The sequence below is a fragment of the Artemia franciscana genome, chromosome 9 (assembly GCF_032884065.1).
Source record: "Artemia franciscana chromosome 9, ASM3288406v1, whole genome shotgun sequence".
Lineage (NCBI taxonomy): Eukaryota > Metazoa > Arthropoda > Branchiopoda > Anostraca > Artemiidae > Artemia > Artemia franciscana.
In genome coordinates this window covers 43,298,199-43,311,568 of record NC_088871.1, presented here as the reverse complement: position 1 = coordinate 43,311,568, position 13,370 = coordinate 43,298,199, and the positions used below count along the sequence as shown (strand labels likewise).

Sequence of the window (13,370 nt, the reverse complement as noted above, 5' to 3'; positions counted from 1 at the left end):
GTAGCACCCACGTGTGTGCCCTCCTCAGTTACACGCGGGGATTTCCCACACTGGCCCTGAAGTCTAGCATGTCACATGAGGTTGCTTCATCTTTAACATAAGTAGAGATTCCCCTATTACGTAAGAACTAAGAAATCACGAAGAAAGAACGCCTTGAAGAAAAAATGTGTTAAAACGTCTTTAAATGTCGTGAAACGTCTTAAAACGCTTTGAAACGTCTCGAAATAACTTCTTAAAGAAAAATATCTTAAAACGTCCTGAAAAACGTCTTGAAGAAGAATGTCTTAAAAAACGTCTTGGAATCTCTTGAAACACCTTGAAAAAAAACTCTTGAAGAAAAAAGTCTTAAAAAAGGTCTTGCAATGTTTTAAAACATCTTGAAAAAAAATCTTGAAGAAAAATGTCTTAATAAGCCCCCCCCCCTGCTTGACTAATGGACTCTAACATGTCCTACTGCGTAACAACCAAAAGTAAACAAACCCTCTTATGCAACATTCAAAGAAATACTAAACATTCTCTATTATGTAACATGCAAACCTTCCCTAGGACGTGACATGCGTCTTGAAATAGCTTAAAAAAGTGTCAGGATCGGGATTCAAAGGGGATACTGTGTCATGGAAACTGGAACTCCCTCACTATTCATTAGATGTTTCAATATATGAAAGGTTGAAAGTTCTTGGAAAGGTTGATTATAATAAATAATCAAAAAAAGAAGAAAAAAAAACATATCCTAGCTTATACCTAAAGAGTGAAAGAACCACATAGGACTATCTTAAGGGTCTTGAGAAGACTAATTTACTTTTGAATTACTTTTTAAGAAAATAAAGTCAAAAGTAAAATTTTGAACTAGGTGCAGAAAATTTTTTGGGGAAAGAATATGGGTATACATGTCAGCTCTTTCGTGTGATTCGATGCTCTTGTCAGGCGCTCTATGGAGGAGTGAAAACCGTGTCACCCAATTACATTTGTTTGGAGAAAACAGGGCGTGGGGGGCTTCTTGTCCTCCTATATTTTGGATCCTTAAAAGAGAATTAATACTTTCAATTTCTAATCAAGTGAGCCTATTCCAAGGTCTACACGACCATGCTTTCCATAAAAACCTTATATGCCCTTGAGGGACAACTTACAACCTTTGCCCCAACATGCCATAAGCCTTACACGCTTTACAACCTTACGCCTTTGGGGCGTTATGTCGACCCCAGAGGCAATGTTGTGTGATATTTTGACTATTTTGAATAAAATGGCTATCTAAAAATTTTGATCGGATGCATTTGGGGAAAAGAGGGCGTGGAGGGGATAATCGCCCCCGTTTACTTTTGACTTTTAAAAATGGCACTAAAACTTTAAATTTTCAATAAAACGAGTCTCTTGCGAAGTCTAAACGACCTTCCTTTTCCTAAGAACCTTAATTGCTCCCAGGACATAACCTATAATACTTGCCCTTGGACTATGGGGGGCTGGCACGTACGCAGGGGGAGGGGCCTTCGGGCCCGCCCCCTAGCAATTTTGTGAAATGTTTGATTTCCCCATGGTTTCTTGGAATTTCTGGCAAAAGTAGGAGTTTATTGAGAATCTAGATATATGTGTGAAGCCTTTTTTGGGATTTTACAGCATGCAATTAGCCGGTCAAGTCACTGCCCAATTATTAACCAATTTTCTATCTAACATTTTACCTTCTTTGAAGTAATTAGCGATTGTACTGTTTTTGTTGTTTTTTTTTTTTCGTAAAGAGAGTTTGAGTTCCACAACAAAGTAGAATTATCCTTGATATTAGGGCGTTTATCCACCCTTTTCAGGATAAAGTACAACTTTTAATGGATTTATATCTTTATAAATATACTTCATATCTTTTGTTTCGAAGGTTTTGCCCCCCCCCCCGAAAAAATTTCTGCGTGGGGGTTGTCAACCCTGGAGGTGTTGTTATATGATTGTATGATCTTTGGGCTGTTTTGAACATTACGGCTGGCTCAAAATTTTTATCAGATGCGTTTGGGAAAAACGGGGCGTGGGGAGGGGGAGAGTTGTATCCGATCACTTTTGACTCTTAAAAAGAAAATAAAACTTTCGATATTCAATCAAATGAGCCTATTACGAAGTTTATACGAATACCCCGTCCATAAGAACCTTTTATGCCCCCGGTGCATAACTTACAATTCTTTTCTTCGGGATAGGGAGGGGGGTATCGACCCTGGAGTTTTCGTTAACTAATTTTTGGGCAACTTTTTACAAAATGGCTTTCTCAAAATATCGATCGGATGTATTTGGGGAAAAAGGGCGAGAAGGGGGCTAGTTGCCCTCCAGCTACTTTTGACTCTTAAAAAAGCGCACTAAAACTTCCGACTTCAATCAAAAAATCCCCCTTTAAGTTCATGCAACCACCTCTTCCATGTAAAGTGCCTCTGGAAAAAAATTTAAGCCTTGTGGCTCTTACTATAGGCAACGCTATCTGATTATATGCTATTCCCCCTCCCTCAAGAATGCCCTGCCCCCATTAAAAATGTAAAATATATCCTTAGTTTATTTGGACATAAAAACGAACTCTGAAAGCTTGCTATGTCACATTTACACTTTTCTTCGAAGAAACAGTTCGTGGTAACGAACTGTAGTAAGGAGCGACCCGGCTCAATAGTAAACGAAACCCTAAAAAACGGAATTTTGATGCTAAAAGATACATCAAAAGAATCTAATTTTCATGCTGATTCTAAATATATAAGTTTCATCAAATTTAATCTTTGTCATCAAAAGTTACGAGCCTGAGAAAATTTGCCTTATTTTGGAAAATAGGGGGAAACATCCCCTAAAAGTCAAAGAATCTTAACGAAAATCACACCATCGCATTCAGCGTATCAGAGAACCCTATAGCAAAAATTTCAAGCTCCTATCGACGAAAATGTGGAATCTCGTATTTTTTGCCAGAAGACAGATCACGGGTGCGTGTTTATTTGTTTTTTTTTTGTTTTTTTGTTTCTTCCCCAGGGGTCATCGTATCGACCATGTGGTCCTAGAATCCCGAAAGAGGGCTCGTTCTAACGGAAATGAAAAGTTCTAGTGCCCTTTTTAAGTGACCAAAAAAATTGGAGGGCACCTAGACCCCCTCCCACGCTCATTTTTTCCCAAAGTCAACGAATCCAAATTTTGAGATAGCCATTTTGTTCCGCATAGTCGAAAACCATATTAACTATGTCTTTGGAATGACTCACTCCCCCACAGTCCCTGGGGGAGGGGCTGCAAGTTACAAACTTTGTCCAATGTTTACATACAGTAATGGTTATTGAGAAGTGTACAGACGTTTTCAGGAGGATTCTTTGGTTTGGGGTGGGGTTGAAGGGAGAGGGCTACGTAGGAGGATCTTCTCTTGGAGGAATTTGTCATGGGGAAAGAGAAATCCAATGAAAAAGGCGCGGGATTTTCTAGCATTACTATAAAAAAACAATGAAAAAATAAACACGAAAAAGTTTTTCAACTGAAAGTAAGGAGTAGCATTAAAACTTAAAACGAACAGAGATTATTGCGCGTATGAGGGGTTCTAAAAATACTTTAGAATAAAGAGGGAGGTATTTAGGAGGAGATAAATACCTTGCTCTTTATGCTAAAGTATTTTTAGTAATTTCAACTATTTATTCCACGGCCTTTCTGATTCAGGGGCCATTCTTAAAGAATTGGGACAGAACTTAAGATTTAGTGTAAAAGGCGAGGTATTAACTAGGGGACAAACCCCCTCATATACATAATAAAAAATATAAGAGTATAAAAGTTTGTTACGCAAGTTAATTCTTAAGTTACGTATATTTTTTACTAATAAAAACGTTTGTTAAAAATTAATAGTTCTAGTTGCCTTTTTAAGTAACTGAAAAATTGGAGGGCAACTAGGTCTCCTTCCCCACCCCTTATTTCTCAAAATCGTCTGATCAAAACTAAGAGAAAGCCGTTTAGCCAAAAAAAATTAATATACAAATTTCATTTTAATAATTTATGTGCGGAGAGCCAAAATTAAAAATGCATTAATTCAAAAACGTTCAGAAATTAAATAAAAAAAACTAGTTTTTTAAATTGAAAGTAAGGAGCGATATTAAAACTTAAAACGAACAGAAATTACTCCGTATATAAAATGGGTTGTCCCCTCCGCAATCCCTTGCTCTTTACGCTAAAGTTTGATTCTTTGCCACAATTATACTTTTTAAAACAATTAAAAACTTTAGCGTAAAGAGCAAGGGATTGCGGAAGGGACAACCCATTTCATATACACAGTAATTTCTGTTCGTTTTAAGTTTTAGTATCGCTCCTTACTTTCAGTTTAAAAAAACTAGTTTTTTTATTTAATTTTATACTTAAATCAACCGGCAACTGTCAATAAATCAAGTTTTGTATGAAAAAAAGTATTTTGCTAAGATCGAACAAAATCTTTTGTTAATCAGTTTCTCCGTGTACCCAGTGCCCAGTAGCAAAGACATGAGTCGTTTAAAGCTTGCATCAGCACATTATCAATTGCAGTAAGAAATAACAATCATAACAAAATAATCGGCTACTGTCATTGATTCAAACTTAACATAAAAAATTTCAATACATAGACAGAAAGGCTTATTTTGTTATTCTTGTTCTTCTCAGATTTGTTCGTCAAATCGCAAAAAATAGCAAAAATAGCAATAGAAAAAAATGAGTTTTGAGAACTTACTAAACAATATTATCCGTTACAGCAGAAGGTATTATGCATTTCAAATGCAACCTAAAAAGGCTTCGATTCTTCACGGAATGGTATCTGTTGTCGTTCAATTCATACCCATTCTTCATCATATTTACTAAACTTGCTGGTTCTCGTGTTTTTGGCCATCATTAACAATGTTTTATGTGAAAACACTGACGAAATATCCAAATTTATGGCTGATTTATTACCCCTGCTGAGATACAAGCTCATTGAAAGGTCTCAAGTAATCCCCCAGTTTGATAGTGGCCTAAAAGACAAATTCGAAGGTCAGTGTAGTTCAAATGGACTTCAGATTAACGTTAATAAGACCCAAGTGATGCGCTTCAATCCCTTGAAAAGAGAAGTTACTTTCCCTGACCCCCTGGAACCCTACCGCTTGGTCTGCAGTTCTTTTTGGTGTGACGCTCAGTAACGCTTGTTCATTTACCCCGAAAGTTACGAACCTTGTAAGAAAGGGAAACTATCGGCTGTGATCCTTAACCACGTTTGCGCTAATTCGAGTTTCCTACAAAGCATTACAATGGAAATTAGAACTAGTCACTTCCCCGATTCGACCATCTGGGGCGGAGTGGAAGGACGATTAATTCGGAAAAATTAGAAAAAATGTGGTATTTTTAACTTAAAAATGGTTGATCGAGTCTTAATGAAATTTAATGTTTAGAAGGACCTGTCTTAGAGCTCTTATTTTAAATCTCGACTGTATCCGGTGACATTGAAGGGATTTGGAGGGGGAAATCAGAAATCATGGAAAACCCTTAGAGTGGAGAGACCTGGATGAAACTTGGTAGGAAGAATAAGCACAGGTCCTAGACATGTGACTGACATAACTCGACTGGATCCGCTCTCTTTGGGGGATTTCCTGTGCTTTGGCGAGTTCGGTGCTTCTGGACGTGCTAGGACGATGAAAACTGGTAGGTGTGTCGGCGACCTGCACAAATTGACTTGATAACAGTCATTTCCCCGATTTGATCATCTGAAGGGGATGGAGGGAGGGGAATTCATGAAAAATGAAATATGTTTATCTCACGAATGATCGGATCTTAATGAAACTTGATATATAGAAATATGTCATGTATCAGATGCTCCATGTTCAATTCGGATCGATGCAGAGACATTGAGGGGCGGAGGAGGAAACGGAAATCTTGAAAACCAGAATATCGAGTCTAATTATAGGTTCCGACCTCGTCACAAATACCATATGAGCTCTTGGCTCTTGGCTCTTCCGACCTCGTCACAAGTGTCATGTGAGCTCTTGGCTCTTGTTTTACTAGTGTAATAAATCGTGCTTAGTGTATAATATGTTTTGTAAAAGGCAGCGTAAGTTAAGTTGCGGTACTATTCTTAACTACGATTGCTTATTTTATTAAAAGATTCTTCATATACCTTGTACCTAGTAGCAAAAACTCAAACCCAAAAGTTTACTATTGCATTTCCCTTTTTGGGAAAAATGCTAATTATTTAAATCAGATATGTTCTGTCATTAAATTCTGACTTATCGAATCCATGATTCACTAACCATTCATTAAGCAAATTTGTACTGTCCCATGACTCAAGTCCAATCCCTAAAAAGTTATTTTTTTTTCATAATTCCTTTGCTGGGTCGAGAAGCAGCCAAATGTTTACATCGAACATTTATTTACTTATACTTATAATTATACTTATAATTATTATTATAATTATATATATTAAAAGGTATATATATATTAAAATATTTAATATATAATTTGTCAGAAGCTGTATTGTGATATCTTAAAAAGGGAGTTATGCACAACTAATGTTTATGAAAAGGTAAATATAGAGGATGAGAATTTAATTGAAAAGACTGAAGAAATACTTTTTAAAAATTTTAATATTAAAATAAATGACAATGATAAAAAGTTCCCTTTCCTATATTGGACTGTAAAATTTCATAAGAATCCCCCTAAACCACGGTTTATTGCTGGAGCAGCTAAATGTCCAACACGCATTGCTGCTACTGACCTCGCTTTAATTTTAAAGGAAATTGTAAATAAACTTAAAACCTATTGTTCTGGTATTAAAAAATTTTCGAATTTTAATCCATATTGGAGTGTTAATAATTCACTGCAGGTGATAGATTCTTTAACAATGGTTTCAGCTAAAAGAATTGAGTCTTTCGATTTTGCGACAATGTATACTAATTTATCACTTAATTTAGTGTTTGATAATTTAAAAACTGTTATAAAGAAATCTTTCCTCTTATCTAGTAAAAGGTTCTTAAAAATAGACAGTTATAATAAAAAAGCCATATGGACAAACTGCTTTAATACTACAGTTAACTTGAGATGTTACAGCTTGGATATGATTTTTGAGTTATTGGAATTTGTTTTATACAATACTTATATAAGATTTGGGGGTGATTTGTACAAGCAAATTATGGGAATTCCCATGGGGGGGGGGAATGCCAGCCCATTTATAGCTGACTTGTTTTTAAGTCAACTAGAATATAAATATATGATGGATAAGAATAATCCAATTAATTTAAAACATGCTTTGTCAAATAATAAAAGATATTTAGATGATATTTTGGTCTTAAATTGTAAGGATTTCATTGATATTTATAAAAATATATATCCATCAGAGCTTATTCTTGAGCCTAGTCATGGCGCTGGTCATGAAGATCATTTCTTAGATTTAAATATTAATATTTGTGATAATAATAAATTAAGTTTTAAAATGTATAATAAAACGGATAATTTTGATTTTGAAGTGATTAGTTTCCCATTCCCTGAAAGTAATATACACTCAAATATCACATATTCGGCGTTTTTCTCACAGTTACTTCGGTATGCAAGGATTTGTAGTAATTATATTGATTTTAAAAATAGATGTAAAATCTTAAGCCAAAAATTGATATCAAGAGGTTTTTCTGCAAATAAATTAACTTGGCAATTTAAAAAATTTAGTTTTCATTATAACGAACTTTTAAATAAATATCAAAAGAATTATCTAGAAATACTTAAAGAAATTTTTAACTAATTTCGGAGGTTCGAGAAATGTTGTCACAGCGCCATTTATTTTGAATTGTGTTTCTAATTGAGCGGATTTTTTAAAAAATTAGCCACATGGTAAAGATGAATTCTATAATTGTTTAGTTCATTCAGGTTTTTTGCAATGTGTTAATATTTGTGATTTGGTAAAATTTATAATATTTAGTTTACCTATTGTTGCTAAAGAGAGGGATATATTAACAGGATAAGCTTGTTTTGGTTTTACTTGGTTGTTTTACATTTGCTGTTTTTTTTTCATAGGCATGTATTTTGGGGGTGATACCTGACGCGGGGATGCCATGGATATTCTGTGGTAGCCACAACACTGTGCTGGGTAGAGAATTTAGAGTGGCGAAACCCTATATAGGCCAGTGTATTCTCCTGATGAGCCCTTATGTTGGGTGTTGCCTCTGAATTATTTGTCTATATTATTTTTTCTATTGTTCGGTAAATGACGACTTATACTTATTGACGACATGACTGCCTGTCCATGGATTATTCTTTATGGTTGATTGAGCGTGGCTATGCTGCTTGACCTATGTGATTGTATGGATGAGTAGGGTTAAGGCCTCATTCAAGTGCTGGTCTATATTAATCACTAATTTAGGAAAACAGTCTTCCTTTTCTCCTTCGGTCTCTTTTTTTTTTTTTTTTTTTTTTTTTTTTTTTTTTTTTTTTTTTTTTTTGTGTGTGTGTTTGTGCTGTAGCATTGGTGATTTCTCTTTTCATGATATATATATATATATATATATATATATATATATATATATATATATATATATATATATATATATATATATATATATTTAATATATATATTAAAAGGTCCTGGCCGAGTGGGTTGGTGCGCTGGATTCGGGATCCCTTGTCTGAGAGGACGCGGGTTCGAATCCCAGTGTACCCGATTCTTCAGTTTGGGACGGGGGTCAGTGGCGAGACTCTGCAAGCTTAGCCAGAGTTGACCCAGCTCTAAATGGGTACCTGGAGAAATCTGGGGAAGGCAAACAGGAAGGGTGTGCGAAAGCACAGGATGGCTGGCCCCCAACCCCCCATTGCACTTCCTGGCTGAAGGGCCAAGAAACGGAGATCAGCACCGCCGGTACGGACTGTAAAGTCTAATGCCGTATCCTTTACCTTTTTACCTTTTTATATATATTACAATTATATTATATATTATAATTATATTATTATAATTATAATATTATTATAATTACTATTATAATTATATAAAACTTATAAGTTACTTATAATTTGGTAAATAAATATGTATTGCCCAATAATAAGTCACTTCCCCCACCTCTAAGGAAACATCTCATAATCCCATTTTGCATTAAAAGGACCCTAATCTTCAAATCAGAGGCCTTTAAAATCAGTCTTAAAAGATTAAATGATATCTCTTATCACTTATCATTCAGTAAATAAACATTTAGTATCAATTAGCAAAGCCCATTCCCCCTCCAAAAAAAAACAATTAATTTCCATAGCCCATTATTTGTATGAAAAAGGAACCTAAAATCTAAATCGTTTGTCAGTAAATCTGTCTTTTAGGATTAAATAAGATCTATTATCATTTACCCTTCAATAAATAAATATGTAACAGAAAGGTCTAATCTCAATAAACCAGTTATTCCCATAACACCTTGCTCCATTAAAAGAACCCCCAGGGATAAATCGATATTGCAAAATTAAGTAGCATCCCTTATCACTTACCAGTGAGTAAATAAATATTCAATGTCCCATGATACCCCAGCCCCACACACACACACACAAATAACTGTTTCCTACAATTCCTCCGTTTGTTAAAAAGGAGACAACCATTTAAGTCAAAAGTCTCTAAATCAGTCATTTGAGATAAAATAACATTGTACCACTTACCATTCGGTAAATACATATGTAATTCCCCATTGTAAAACCCAACATTGTAAATTTAAAAAAATGAATTATTTCCGGTAACCCCTTTAGTGCATAAAAAGGAGCAAAACATTTTAATCAGTATTTTAGCATTAAATAAGATCCGTTCTCACTTACTATTGTGTAAATAAAAACGTAATATCCAAGAAACGATTATTTACCATAGCCCCTTTGTTGACTAATAAAGAACCAAACATTTAAATCAATATAAAAGATCAAATAACATCTCTTATCCCTTGCTACTGGGTTACTGTGTAAATGAATAAACCTGCTAAATAGTAAAGCCCAACACAAGAAACAATTCATTTCTCATAGCCCCTTTCTTTCCATATCTATATCAGTATCGTGGGATTAAATACCATCCCTTTCTACTTACCATTGAGTAAATAAATATTTAATGCCAAATAGTAAAGCCAAACCATCCCACCAAAAAACAATTATTTCGTTGCTTAAAAAGGAACCAAACATCTTAATCAGCATAACACCCTGTTCACTTACCGTTGAACAAATAGATATTTAACATCGAATAGTAAAGTCCCCCCCAAACACAATTATTTCCCGTAATTCCTTTGTTGCATGAAAAAGGAACCGATCATCTAGATATTTTCCATTACCCCCTAATTGCATAAAGGGATCCAAACATTTGAATCAGTATCGAAGAAAGACTCTTTATCGCTTACATTTGTGTAAATAGATATGAAAAATAGTAGAACCCAACTCCCAAAAAAGCAGTAATTTCCCATAGCCCCTTTATGGCACAAAAAGGAACCCAACATTAAAATCAGAAGTCACGGTCTCAATCCTATCACTTACCATTTAGTATATAGATATATAATACCCCATAGAAAAGCCCTACCCCGAAAAAACCAGTTGCTTCCATAATACCTTTGCATAAAAAGGAATATTCAAATGAGGTGTCACTAAATCTGTTTCTGAAAAATCCTTTGCCTTCTCTATACCTACGCCCAATTCTAGAAATACGAACTAGGCAGTGCCAACATGTCCCCTTGACAGCGAAGGAATTTATAGCCAATGGACTGCCCCTCTCAGATCTCAGTATGCCCCCTCCTAAGACCTCAGTTTGCCTTCCGAGCTGAAATTTAGTTTCTTACAAAATATTGTCAAAACCAAATCAACTTATAAATGTCGAGCATCAACAGAAGCAGATCAGTTTTGTTAGTACATATTTACCTTTATAGTACTATAAAGTACCTTGATAGTACTTTTGTAGTACTAAATAGTACATTTATGGTACAAAATGGCTTTTTTTAGTTTTTACCGCCATTTTTAATTGATTTTGGTGGATTGGATAAACTACCATTCACCATTTAGATATATAATACCCCATAGTCAAGCCCTACCCCGAAAAAACCAGTTACTCCCATAATACCTTTGCATAAAAAGGAATATTCAAATGAGGTGTCACTAAATCTGTTTCTGAAAAATCCTCTGCCTTCTCTTTACCTACGCCCAATTGTAAAGATACGAACCAGGCAGTGCCAACATGTCCCCTTGACAGCGGAGGAATTTATAGCCGATGGCAGGAGCGGCTAGGCTAAGCGCTACAAGTTGAGTTGTAAAGTGTGGGACCTTCGCCTGTCAGAGAGTGCCGAGTTTTGCGAAGAGCATAGCCTGCTCTGGTGTTTAAATTACTTTATTTACTTTGTGTCCACAGTTTTTGTTTGTTGTTACTAATCTGTGGACAAGTGGTTTGTGGTCAAATAAGGGAGTGTAAGCAGCGACACGCGTTTATTTGTTGATATTGATGGATATTAATTTGATGCAATTGAATTGGTGAACTGGATTGCACGAAAAGTAGGTGTTCTTGGATTTTCTTCAAATATAAACGTTATTACTAGTGGAGCCTATGTCCTGGATAAAATTATGGATTAGGGGCTTTTGCCATCTTGGAATGTAGACTAGTTAAGTAGGAGAATGAAACTTTTAAAATGGATGTAGCCTAACTTTTAAGAATAGTTTAGAGGCAACAGTTTAGACAATGGGTAAAATCCTACTTTAGCTACTTTTGGCTTTCATGGAAAGGGGTTAGGTTATGAAAATGGAATTTTGGTGTACTAGAACTTTCAGAGATGGGTCTACAGACTAAAGTATGTTCCGGGACGATATTTAGAGTAGCCTAGCTAGGCTACATCCACTCTTTCTCCCTCGGGAGGGCCTTGACCTATGATGACATTTAAAAGTCTTTGTGTTAAAAGTGAAACCTTGCAAAATAGATCTTCTGCTTAAATGAGGTACTGCAAAGGTGTTTTCAGCTTCACAACTCTGCTCAATCCGAATTTATAAGGTTTTAAAGATATACAAATACATTTTCTAAATTTTGACAAGAAACCTTCATAGAGATTACAAAATTTCAATAGCCTAGGAATAGACCAATCAAGTGGGCAAATTTCTAAGACTTAAAATCAGAAGAGGGTTGACATGGAAGCTTGGTAGCCTATTGCCTTCCCAGAGTATGTTTTTGGCCCTGGATTCATTGCTAAAAGTTTCATTTTCCTAACATAATCTCTTTCCAAGATAGCAAACAGTAGCTTAAGTAGAACTCCACCACACTCCACTACTCTTCTCCGCTATTTAATGAGTATAAATATGATGTTTTTTTCATATTTGTTTCTATATTAATGTTGTAAATTCAGTGAGTTCTTGCGTTAAAAATTTCCAGCTCTCATTGCAAATTGTTTTAACGCTTGGCTATTTAATAATCCCTGTCTTGTTCTGAACTAAAACGCTGTAATGGTTCTTTTTTTGATACATCCAAAAATTTCTATTTATGCTAGCCTATTCTATTTTCAAAACTGCTTCCAGTTAAACTTTATCACCGATCCCTTCTCTTCTGATTTTCGAGGCTTAGGAAATTGTATAGTGGATAGGTCTACAAACCTACACGTCTTAACTAGCCTTGGCCTATCTTAACTTTAGAAAAAAATGCATAATTTTCTTCGAGTCTACTTTTCTAGCTGACTCTTTTCTGATGACTCTAGGCTAGTTCAAAATGAGCAAACTTTTCAGTGTAGGCTAGCCTATGTATATATTCAGGAAATTGGTGGGTGGGGTGGTGGTGGTGGGGGACACAGTTACAAAAATGGAAGCAACTCTGAAAACCCAATAAATAGACCGATAATATTTTGAAATTTGATCAAGTTGGCTAGGCCTCAGGATTGTGTTACTGACCAAAAAAAATTAAATAAAAAGTTCTTTGTTACATAAACATAGATTACTGGAACCGACCTAGATTTGCCATAGGCTAGTCTAATAGAGATAAAGGTATATTATAGGGAAAAATTAGATATGAAAAAGAAACAGGCCTAGTCTAGCCTATAGGCTATTAGGTTGTTATATTTTTTATTCAATGTTCTTCCCGCATATAATAATTGCTGCCATTGCAATTACGTTTCAGACCCCTGCCCCCTATGGGCCCAGGTTTAATTCTAGTGTACCACACGAAAGTTTGTTGATTGTGTGTGTTTGTCATTATCCTTATTGCTCATTTCTCATCAACGATTAGTTTTCATGTCAAATAAAGCTAATAAAAAAAAAAACCTTTAAGTTTAGGGTTAGGCTATATCTGGCCCCCTTAGGGTGCTGAGAAGCATTGACGAAGACTACGCTTGTTATATTTGGAAATGAGCAGTGAACGGGGAATCTAATCATAGGTTATATATATTTTTCTGTCTGATTCCTGCCTAACGTACCCTTACCCCAAAAGGTTGGCTATGTGCGGGTATCGGTGG

General features: G+C 35.3%; 1 protein-coding gene across 3 annotated transcripts in view; it reads left to right on the top strand.

Moving 5' to 3' along the window:
* The window catches only part of LOC136031448 (transcriptional activator cubitus interruptus-like), a 158,541-nt gene that overhangs the window by 32,629 nt on the left and 112,542 nt on the right, over positions 1 to 13,370 (top strand). Inside the window, exon 1 of one of the 3 annotated variants that reach the window (XM_065711045.1) lies at positions 11,193 to 11,436. The exons of the other annotated variants lie outside the window; for them this stretch is intronic. The gene's annotated coding sequence lies outside the window, so the exon portion shown is untranslated. Of the gene's footprint in view, positions 1 to 11,192; positions 11,437 to 13,370 lie in introns of those variants that run through there. 3 annotated transcript variants of the gene reach the window in all.